Here is a 10706-nt window from a genome sequence, read left to right on the forward strand (position 1 = left end):
CAGGAACAGCCATCCTGTCTGTCGGAGCTTTGAAATGTTCAGTTGGGAAGGGAATCCCAGGCTCCCCCACCCGTGCTGGTCAGCGGTAGAGGCCACAGGCCTGGGGAGGCCCCGCCTCAGCCAGCAGCAGGGCCACCCTCCCTCCTCCTCCACCTCCCTCCGCCCAAGGGGGTAAATCAATCCCGTGCTAATGAATAAAAAGTCCCCTTTATTTCACTGCTGTTTTTGCTTCATTAAATTTTCCACAGATTTGCAGAGAAGAAAACATAATCAATAAACCTTGACAAAAGTGAACGTGTGAAAAAGGCCAGAGAATGGAAAAGCGAGATAAAAGTGATATCCGATCACAGATTTCAGCAGCAGATGACGAGCTGGGGGGCTGCTGAAGAATCTCAATGGACCATCACCCTTTTGCGGCTTTCCTCCCCTTTGCTGAAACTCTTCATTCAAGACAATAGTAAATGCACTAAAACTTTTTTCTTATGCTAATGCATGAAACCGGGCACTCACTGTTAAAACACACTTCCCAGCAACCTGTTTTTTTTTTTAACAACACACATGCACACACACAAAACCACATTGACTTACTTGATTTAAAGCAAAAAAAAAAAATTCAAAAACGGTTTAATAGGTACTCTTTGGTCACATCTTACTGAGTTATTTCCCCCATTTGCATGTTTTTAAAGAAACCAGAATCGGCACACAAACAGGATTACTGAGGATGCTTTTGTTGGTGAAGGACTAGGGAGAAATAAGATATTAAACCCAAAGAAAGTATGCTGTTCTCCTTGGTGCATCTGTTCAGGGTTTTAAACACAGTTTTGTGGGTTAAAGATGTTTCTGTCACCCTCAAAATCTAAAATCAACCAACAATGATTTGTTTATTTTTTTAATCCCATCTTCCACAGCAAACACTCAAATTAATTTTAGAGAAAATGAGTAATATTGAGTCTGGTGTCCTGGGTTTATTTGAAAAACCACAAAGCTGCTGCCCTTTGCCAATGGACACTACCAAACACCAACATCCCCTTGCCTTCTGGTCTTTTAAACAAGCTCCAAGAAACAATTACAGAGTAGCTCCCCCACGGTCTTTAGACTCCACCAATGAGCCTCGTTCACCGAAATTGCTGCATATTCATTCTGGTTGTCGGTACAATCACCTATTCCGCCCCCGAATTTTCTGGAATCTGAGAATAGTTTCTCTCTTTGGCATTCTTCACGTGTTTCATTTGTCCGTGCCTCTGACACTTACTGAAAAGAAGAAAGGGTGGGGGACTGCTTCCCTGGGGTTCCCTTTCAAAGGGCCTTGGCCCAGCGGGAACAGCTGCAGATGTCCACAGCGAGGTCCACCTGGCCTGCCATCCCTCAAGCACCCAGGGAGCAGGAGCTGGCACAGGTAGAAACCGACCCCCACCCGAGTCTAAAGAAGCAAGACTGGTTTGCTCCACCCCCCTCAAGCCGGCGTCATGAGTGAGCGTCACTCAGATGAAAGTAAGCCCTGCTGAACACACACTTCCCCAAGAAAAGGCAAGCTGCCCTATCCCTAGAGTACATAAGGATGTAGGACTCCGTTCTGAGCATTAACAAGCCAGCAGGGTGTGTAGGGGTCACACGGGCTTTCAGAGTGCACACGACAACCTCCTGGTCTCATTTAAAGGGAATTGCTGGCATCTGTGGGGCGAAGCCACCCTCCCCCTCCTTCTCCACCCCGGAGTGGCCGAGGGAGGCCCTGATGGAAGAGGGGTGTTTATTAGACAAATATCCAATTTTGTCTGCCTGCCTGCTGAATCCCCTGGTTTGCTAATCCAGCCCTACGGGCTGCACTGTGTACAGGACACTTGTGGGAGTACAAAAAGCATGAAGTATTTGTGTATTTTTCAGTCGGCAGTGCAAACAAGCCAGCTACAGTACACAGCCTGCAGGACCCCCACGGCCGGGCAGTGAGCCGCTGACCAGCAGCTCTGCGGCCCCCTCTTCTGACTACACAGCTCAAAGGACTTCCTCTGTCCAAGCTCCCCCCACAAGTCGGCTGGAGCACCCCTGAAAAAGTGGAGTGGCACTCCAGGAGGGACTCATCTAATTTCACACACACTTCAACGTGGGCCAAGTCCAAAGCTCCCTCCAAGGCCACGGCTAGGGGCAGTGTGAGCTGGGGAGCAGCTGGGGGGGGAGGGGGTTCTGCTGGAGGAGTCTGAACACTCCAAATTCCCCTCAGAACAATTCCCACGGAGAACAAAAATATCTCTACTGGTCCCACCCTATTCCTCTGTAGCCTGGCTCCCCTATGGAGGGGAAGCGGGGGTTCTCTCAGCCTCACCCACTGATGTTGAAAACAGACTGCTCTGACCACAGTCTCTTGGATGCCAGACCTAGGGCTGGCTGGTTCACCCGAGGGCTCTATCTCCTGGGCAGGTGGGCTCCTGGCCTCCAGGGAGATCTTCCTGCATTAGTGTAAATCCCCCCCAGAACCACTAAACAATCTCCCGAAATCAGCAGATTTCTCAAAGCAGAAGGAAAACACAAAAGCATCCCAAAGATTACAAAACATTAACTAACTCTGAAACTCTCGGCCAAGTGACAACTTTCCTCCCGTCTGGCTTTGAATGGAATTTAAGTCTGGGAGAGAACACCTCCAGAATTTCCTGTAACCTTCAGCCCTGGAGGGGAGAGGCAGCGAGGCTAGGAAAAACGAAAGCAAGAAAGCTGAAGAAGAGGAGCAAGAAGTGCTGTGAGAGGCACCAGCAGGGAGGGAGGCCTGGAAGGCGCATCTGCAAGTCTACATTCTAGACCTGCTGCCCCAGGGGGGGCAGACCAGAAGCTGGGAAAAGCCTAAATAAAGAACATCAAAATTAAAAGCAGCCAAGCGTGGCCTGGGGACCCTCCCCTCCCCTGGGGGGGGGGGGTGCAGGGAGACCAGCCCAGGTAGCTACACAATGAATTCCCTCCAGACTAAGCCACGGGCAGAGCAGCTCCCAGGCCCGGGGAGGCCTGCCCCCAGACACTGGGAAGCCGAGAGAAGGAAACTCTCAGCCAAGGTAAGGAAATGGGAGGGGAGGGGGCCTGTAGGTGAGGTGGCCAGAACAAACAGATCTCATCAGGGGGACTTGCGACAGGTCCGCCTATTCCTGCGCTTTCCACCGCTGTATATTTTGGATTTCACAGTTTATTTACTTTACTTTTTGGCACCGAGCCCCCTGAGCATGCCAATACAATATTTGTTTAAACACTATTTTATGCCGCTTGCGAGGGAAACGTTTACTTTCAAATTCTCCAACATCCCCCAGAGCCTCGTCTGCAAACAGCATATGAGCGTTTTACAACTGCTCCCTTTATCTGAAGCTGTCGGGATTAAACCTTCACACGCCCGGCGAGGGCGGCGGGGCGGGGGCCCGGGACTCCGCCGCGGCCACCGGGCTGCAAAGCCGCGCCAGAGGCCGTGCACCCAGCGGGATGCCCGGGCGCGGGAGGGCAGCGCGGCGCGCAAGACCGCCCCCAGGGCCCCGCGCGGGACTCGGGAGGGATCTACTTTGCCAGCGGGGATCGACCCAGAGGCAGCCAGAAATAAGAAATTATACAGATGAGAGGGGAGCGGGGACAGGCACCCTAGAAAGGACGGGGGGAGGGGGGCTCGGGGTCCGCAAGCGCCTCCGCAGCTGGTCACCCGGGGTGAAGCGCGCCGGCTCGGTCTCGAGCTCCTCGCGCTGTAAAAGTCGGGTTTCCTAGGAAATGACAGCAATTACAGCCGGGGCTGAAAAGGCGCCGAATAGGGTGGACTTCCAGCTCCCCGGCGCGGCGGGCGCGCTCACACTCACACACACACACACACACACACACACACACACACACACGCTCCCTTCCTCCACCCCTCCCTAGCCCCCCCGCCCCCTCCCCCGTCCGGGAAAAACGCTCCCCTCTCTAAACCCTTAATAGGATTGGCGCCCAACTCTCTACGCGCCTCTCCCCATCCATCACACACAGATCAAGTTGCAGTAGTGGATTTTTCAAATTCCTCAGCAAATATACTTGTTGAGAGATTGGCCTTTGGGGGGTTGGGGGGGGGGCGAGACGATGAGTGGGGGCGGGGATGAAAGTGAGGGGTGGGGGGGACCCGAGGATGGGGCCAGGGATTACGTGAGGATCCCTCCGAGAAGTCAAGCGGATCTTGGGGCGGAGGACAGGGGAGGAGGAGGAGGAGGAGGAGGAGGAGGAGGAGGAGGAGGAGGAGTTGGAGGGGAGAAGCGAGGAGGGAGGCCGGAGAGGAGAGCCTGACCGAGGGGGAGGGGGGGCAACAGGGCCCGAAGACGGGGTGGAAGGAGCGAGGAAGAAAGGAAGGCAGGGCTTCGCGGCGGGGAGCGCGGAGAAGTACACTTTAGAAGTTCACAAGTGGCTGGCTGCACCCCTGCACCCGCACACGCTCTCCCCAGACACGCTCCCCCTGCCCACCTCCGGGAGCTCCGCAGCATCCAGCCCCGGCGCTGCCCACCGCCTTCCGCAGAAACAGCCCGGGACCCGGGCGCAGTGGAGCAGGCTGGGGGCCGGCCGGGCGGCGGTGCGCCCGGACAGGACGGGCTCTCTTCCCCCAGGTAGGGAGGGGGATGCGAAATCGCCCCCCGGACACGCCTTGCTAGCCCCGGACCGCCGGTGGTCCCGCACGGGTTGGCCAGAGCCCGAAACGCGGCCGCCTCGCCAGCCGCCGCCCCCCTCCCCCCAAGCCCGGTGGCGCGGGTCCCCGGCCGGGGGACCCTCGGGATCGGCGCAGCATCCCGGTCGGCCCGGGCTCGGCCAGGGTAGGGGGCACTTCGCAACGCAAAGCAAGCAAAAGAAGGCCAATACAACTTTACCGAGGGAGACAAAAGTTTGCCTCTAGCACGCAGGTGGCCTCCGGGGCGCCGGGCGGTGGCTCCGGGCCCCCATCCCAACTTGGCTGCCGCGGCGACCCGCGACGGGCTGCGGCGTCCCGGGGCTCAGTCGGGCCGAGGCGGGGCGGGCCAGGCAGGGGAGGGGACCGAGGCGGGAGGGGGCCAGCAGCCCGCACCGCCCGCAGCCGGCAGCTCCCTAGGCTCCCGCGCGCCGCGCGGCCCGCGTTCCTTCCTCGGGCTCCTCGGGCTCCCCGGCTCCTCCTCGCCTTCCTGCGCGTCCGCCGCCGCCGCCGCCTCCCGCTCCTCCTCGAAGTCTCATTGATGGGAGTTTGAAAAAAAGTCCGCGGAGCCGTGCAGCCTCGGCTGGCGAGCGCCGCTCTCCTGCAGCCCCGCAGCGCCGCCGGCCGGCGCAGCGCCCCCGCGCGCACCGCTGCAGCACTGCCCGGCGCCGCGCCCCCGCCCCGCCCCGCCCCGCCCCGCCCCGCCCCCCCCCGCCCCCGCCCGGGGACCCGCGGGGCCGGGGGAGGGGAGGGGAGGGGAGGGGAGGGGAGGGGAGGGGGAGGGCGAGGGGGAGGGGCGGCCGACCCCAGGACGCACACCTACCGACAAAGTTCGAGCAGGGAACCCAAGAACGCGCCAGTTTCCAACACTTTTTTTTTTTTAAGGCGCCGGGGTGGGGGCGGGGGTGGGGGGGATGGGGGGGTCGCTAACTCAAGTCAGATGAGCGCCGGAGCGGAGGCGCGGGCACTGCTCTGTTTTCAATCTCCGAGATCCCTCGCCCGCCGCCCCTCCCCGTTCCCCCTCCGCCGGGGGGTGCCCGGGTCGCACATCCCAGCCGCCCGCTCCTCCGGGCGCCGGGGCGGAAGCGGGGGACGGAGGCGGGGCCGGGGGCGCGGCGCTGGCTCCGCGGGGACCGTCCGCCACCCCGCTGCGCGGGCAGGTGCCGGGGTCCCGTGCGCGCCCCCCGCCGCCGCTCACGCGAGTCGCCGTCGGAGCGCAGGCAGGCGGGAGGCGAGAAGCCTTCTAGGTTTGGTACAAGTGTGCTTTGCAGGGAGGGTTTTTGTTTGTTTTGTTTGTTTTTGTTTTTTTTAAGAGACTCCGCTCTAGCTGCCACAGCCAGATGGAAGTAATCAGAACCCAACAACAACAGAGGAAGAAGGAAGAAAAAAACCTCACCGAAGTTTGGGCCAAAGTGTATATGGGGGTGTGTGTGAAAGAACTTGCTTAAGCAAACTGGGTGACTAGCTCTGGGCCCTCGAGCCACACCGCTGCTCAGAACTGAGCTGCCTGGCTAGCATGCAGAGCATGGGAGTGGCCGGCTAAAGTGTCCCTCAACTCCTCGGGGGCCACCCCTCTCTCTGTGCTGAGGGTTCTCACCCAAAAAGTGCCTCATTTGGGGATTTTTTTTAATGTTAGGAAAAGTTCTAACACTTGTGAAACACGATCTGCTGGGTGACAGGTGATAATTCCTTTATATCTATCCTACAAAACTCTGAGATTGGTTCCCCCCTCTCCATTTTACAGATGAGAAGACTGAGGTTTACAGAAGTTAAGCAACTTGTCCAAGGTCAGAGCGGTTGTACCAGTACTTCAACTAAATTGGCCCAGTTGAGAGGAGTGGGAGCATCTCTCCCTTCAGCCGCCCTTCCTACCGTTGCATCTTGTCTGGAATGCAAGAGAAACAAAGGCTCAGAGAGGCAATTCTACTCTCCTTGTGGGGGCGAGACCTTCATGAGCCCACTTTTCTGATACAATCCCTTTTGGTGGGTAGCTGTCTCCATATACCATTGACCATTTCCCCAACTCTATGTTTCACTTTTTAATCACAGAGGGAAGGAATATTAGGGTCCCCGTTCCCTGTCACCCTACCTTTCTTCCTTTCTCCTTACATTCACTTATATGAGAGAAGTAACAATTTCTTCTTGACCTAGAGGGAAAAAATATGCAGAACAATATTAGAACAATTTGATGCTAATTTTGTTTTTAACAAATAGGCTCTCCAGATGGGGAGAAAAAAACCCACAGGGTTTAAAAAAAAAAAAAGGCAAAACTTGCAGAAGCCAATGCATTTACTAAAGGGAAGAAAAGTTTGAAAGGGGCTTTTTCTTTAAATATGATCGGATTCACCATTCATTCCTCCATGCTATTTGTTTAAATTCCTGCTGAGCTTTCAGAACACAGACTCCAAGGAGACAGAAAAAGTAAACTCTCCCTCCCCTCAATGGCCATATTTTAATGACCCTATTCATATCTGTCCCATGAAATGTGGGGAATCATTTCATGTTACTGGAATATTAGCTTCATCGGCTGATTACTTCATTATAAGTTTGTCTCTGTTGGTTTCCTTGTGTTGTTAAGTTTGTGGAGAAGTTTAAACAAATCAACATTTTGGGATATTTCCTTTTTCTCTGTTTTTCTTCTCAGACCGGCTCAACTCCTGTTGGAATCCAGGCACTCCCATAACCTTCTCTGGCTTATTTTGGCAAGAAGGTGGCTGTTGAGATGAAGATGGAATGTTTTCGGTTTGAGGAGAGGCAGTAGACACCATGCCTTAATCGGTGGATGGTCAGAAGTTTTGGCACTGAAAAAAGCAATGAGGTTTGGAGTGGAGGCAAGTGGCACAGCAGAGAAAGCCTTCCTGTGAGCATTGGGATACCAAGTCTGGTTTCAGATCTGATCCTTAATGAATGACCTTGGGCAAGTCCCTGTTCACTCGGTTGGCAACATTCTGCACGCCAGGCGTCGTGCTAAGTGACCTAACATCACCGTGAGCCAAACTGGTGAGAGTCCCTTCCCCTCTCGAGCTTAATGTTTCATTAGTAACCACGAACAAATATATGATCAGAAACTGGGTGAGGAAAAAATGCAAAGTGCGCTAAACTGGTGCTTGGTGACCTGAGCTGTCACGGGAGGCGGTGTGGGGCTCAAGGAGGGCATTCCTGAGGAAATAGTTTTCACCGATATGAAGAAGGAATGGAGTGCAACAAAAGCAAAAATAGAGAACATTACACTGAAAAGCTGCACAGCAAAGGAAAAGACAGAATAAAAAGGCCTCCTCTGGAGTGAGAGAAAATATTTGCAAACTACAATATCTGCCGAGGAGCTCATTTCCAAAATCTATAAGGGACTCCTAAAACTCAAGAGCAGAAACAACATATAACCCAAGTAAAATAATGGGCGGAGGGGACACCTGTGTGGCTCAGTGGTTGGGCATCTGCCTTTGGCTGGGGGCATGATCCCAGGGTCCTGGAATCCAGTCCCATATCGGCTCCCCACTCTGCCTGTGTCTCTGCCTCTCTGTGTCTCTCATGAATAAATAAGTAAAATATTTTTTTAAGTGGGCAGAGGCCCTCAGTAGACATTTCTCCAAAGAGGATGTTCAGAGGTGGCCAACAAGTATGTGAAAAGGTGTTCAGCATCACTTGTCATCAGGGAAATGAAAGTCAAAAACCACAAGGAGATGCCACCTAACATCCCTGAGATGCCACCTCACATCCCTGAGAATGGTTAATGTCAAAAAAATGAGAGAGAACAAGTATCAGGGAGGTTGTGGAGAAATGAGAACCCTTGTGCACTGTTGATGTATGTGGGAATGCACAATAATGTAACCATTATGGAAAACAGTATGGAGTGTCCTCAAAAAAACTTAAAATAGGGGCAGCTGGGTGTCTTAGTGTTTGAGTGTCTGCCTTTGGCTGGGGTCAAGATCCCAGTGTCCTGGGATCAAGTTCCACATTGGACTTCTTGTGAGGAGCCTGCTTCTCCCTCTGCCGATGTCTCTGCCTCTCTCTCTCCGCGTCTCTCATGAATAAATAAATAGAATCTTTAAAAAAAAACTTAAAACTGAATATGATCCCCCAATCCCACTTCTGAGTATATATCCAAAAATATTGAAACCAGGGTCTTGAAAAGATACCTGCACTCTCCGGTTCATTGCAGCATTATTCATGATAATCAAGATCTGGAAACAACCCAAATATATCTCGTCAGATAAAGGGAGAAAGAAAATGTGGCATATACATGCCACGAAATATTAGTCAGCCTTAAAAACAAAACAAAACAAAAAAAAAAAAAAAAGGAAATCCTGCCATTTGTGAACAACAGAGATCCACCTGGAGGAAATTATGCAAAGTGAAACAAATCCAGCAGAGAAGGACAAATACCAGTCAGTTCATCTAATAGGAGGCTAAAATAGTCAAAGGTAGAGAAGTAGACAATAAAATGGTACTTACCAGGCGATGAGGATGGGGGATATGGGGAATTCAGTGGGTAAAGTTCCAGTTATATGAGAGGAACAAAGTTCAGAGATCTGCTCTACAACATAGTACCTATAGTCAACAATCAGGTGTTGTGTAGTAAAAGAATTCAAGAGGTTAGTTCCCTTGGAGAGGTCCTCTCCCTCGCCAAAAGAAAAGGGGCACAAGGAAACTTGTAGAAATGATGGATAGGGCAGCGGTTTAGCGCCGCCTGCAGCCCAGGGTATGATCCTGGAGTCCCGGGATCAAGTCCCACGTCAGGCTCTCTGCATGGAGCCTGCTTCTCCCTCTGCCTGTGTCTCTGTCTCTCTCTCTCTCTCTGCATCTCTATGAATAAATAAATAAATAAAATCTATAAAAAAAAAAAAAGAAATAATGGATATATTTATTACCTGGATTGTGGTGATAGTAACACAAATAAATGCGTATATCCAAGCTCATCATATTTATACATTAATTATGTACTTATGTATACCAATTATACTTTCATAAAGCCGGGAAGAAAGTAGAAGGAATGAGGGAGGGTTAACTAGGAGAAGGAAGAGAACACAGTCAAAGGAGCCTGAGTGACAAGAAAATCTAGCCCAGGGACGCCTGGGTGGCTCAGTGTTTGAGTGCCTCCCTTCGGCCCAGGACATGATCCTAGGGTCCTGGGATTGAGTCCCACACTGGGCTCCCTGCATGGAGCCTGCTTCTCCTTCTGCCTTTCTCTGTGTCTCTCATGAATAAATAAATAAAATCTTTAAAAAAAGAAAAGAAAAAAATCTAGCCCAAAAGAGTGCTTGTCCCTCACCGCACAGTGGTCTAGTTACTAGGGTTGTAGAGCAAATCTATCCAAATGAAGTGGGAGAAAACAATCATTTACTACACACAAAGATCCTGGGGGTCAGGATTTTGGACAGAACAGAAGAAGGACAGTTTATGCCTGCTCCACAGTGCTGGGGCCTTAGCTAGAAGACCCCAAGCCTGGCACTGGGGTCATCTGAAGACTTGCCCATCACATGCCTGGCACACAGTGCTGGCTGCTGGCTCAGGGGGGCGTTGGTTCCTTTCTGTCTGGATCTCTCCAGGTGGTCTCTGTAACTACTTTGGGCTTCCTCATAGCATAGTGGTAACCAGGTTCCAAGAGTGAGCTTAAGAAGAGATAGCCAGGTAAAAGCCTTCCAAAGAGCACACTTCTATAGGAGAAGTAAGAAACACAAAGATGGCTCCTGAGGGGGCAATACTGGGGACAGGTGCACAAAGGGAAGATGCCAGGCAGGCCAAGAGGAGCCTTCTACAAAACTTTGGAAGCCACGGCATCCCTCTGCAGCATTCTGTTCATGGAGACAAAGTTCTACCTAGGTCCAGGGAATGGGAAAATAGACTCTTCTTCTTGATGGGGAATGGCAAGATTCTGTAAAGCATATGGGGGCAGAAATGGTGCTGTGGCTATTTTTGGAAATCAAGTCCACGACACAAAACTAAGTGAAAACAGAGAAGACTGTGAAAAGGCCCTGAGGTAGCTCACCACTTGTATTGTTTGCTGGTTTGGCTACAAAGCCCCTTAGCGAGCACTTTGGAACATTAGAAGGAAGATACCCGATCCCTC

At 52.6% G+C, this 10706-nt stretch overlaps 1 protein-coding gene and 1 long non-coding RNA gene across 2 annotated transcripts in view; one reads left to right on the forward strand and one right to left on the reverse strand.

The window, feature by feature from the left end:
- The window catches only part of GLI2 (GLI family zinc finger 2), a 255045-nt gene extending 249775 nt beyond the window's left edge, over nt 1–5270 (reverse strand). Inside the window, exon 1 of the mRNA XM_077861356.1 lies at nt 4842–5270. The gene's annotated coding sequence lies outside the window, so the exon portion shown is untranslated. The remainder of the gene's footprint in view (nt 1–4841) is intronic.
- LOC144291678 (uncharacterized) lies at nt 2341–8326 on the forward strand. The gene is made up of 3 exons (XR_013359064.1): nt 2341–3035; nt 6384–6622; nt 7284–8326. It is a non-coding gene; the product is annotated as an uncharacterized LOC144291678 (long non-coding RNA).
- The last annotated feature ends 2380 nt before the right edge of the window (nt 8327–10706 follow it).

The sequence above is a fragment of the Canis aureus genome, chromosome 20 (assembly GCF_053574225.1).
Source record: "Canis aureus isolate CA01 chromosome 20, VMU_Caureus_v.1.0, whole genome shotgun sequence".
NCBI classification, from domain to species: domain Eukaryota; kingdom Metazoa; phylum Chordata; class Mammalia; order Carnivora; family Canidae; genus Canis; species Canis aureus.